Below are 907 nucleotides of genomic sequence, written 5' to 3' on the forward strand. Positions count from 1 at the left end.
CGTGAACGAAATGTTTTAAAGAATCCGTAAAAAAGGGGGTTTTAGACGTATACATCCACCCCCCTTATTTTTTCCCTGTCTTTTTGTTATTTCCCCTTTTTTTAGCGCGTGGAGGCAAAGGTCAGATGGTTTACGATCCCGAGTAGAGGCGAATTCGTTGCTGGTGCTTCTGAAGCCTTGTAAATCTCGTTTAATTGTCGAAGTTTCCGGAAATTTCTGCCTCGCGCGAGAGTGGCGTCGCTCTTCTAATGCTGCTTCGGTTGGTATCGTTGTTTGAGAGTCGCTCGCTCGCTGGTTCGAACGGCGGCTGTATGCGCGGCTTGGTGAGTATTTTAGTGTGAACGGGGTAAGCCATGTAGACATTTACTTTTTTTCTCTGTATATCTATCCAAGTGTGTAAGCGTATAGGCTGTATGTAAGTTTGAAGGGTGTATATAAGTCTGTAAGTCTGGAAACTGTATTTGGTACAAGTATTTGCTGTATAGTTGTATCATTATATATGTGTGTTGTGGTATAAGTATTTACATTTACATGGGTGAATGTCATCGATGAGTAGACGCTATATGCTCATTGTACTTTTTTGTCTATGAAATGCGTATGTACTTGTGAGAAGAACCACTTTTCGGCAATACAAGAAATGTACAGTACATAGAACAAGTAACACGCGCCTTATACGTCACTCCCGTCTATCCAGATTTCTGACAAATCTAGACAAAAATCAGCATGACATAAACCGTCCGAGAGGCAGCATTAATTTTGCCGATTTCATTACCTTAATCCTTCCGCCTCTCCGGCTGCGCAAGGTCACTGGTTTTGTTTACATTCCCTGTGGCGTTGGACTTTGGGCAGAACGATAAGGGGATGGTCCTGTTTGCCAACGAGAGATTAATAGTTCCCCTGGGATGCT

Source organism: Penaeus monodon, chromosome 19, assembly GCF_015228065.2.
Source record: "Penaeus monodon isolate SGIC_2016 chromosome 19, NSTDA_Pmon_1, whole genome shotgun sequence".
Taxonomy (NCBI): domain Eukaryota; kingdom Metazoa; phylum Arthropoda; class Malacostraca; order Decapoda; family Penaeidae; genus Penaeus; species Penaeus monodon.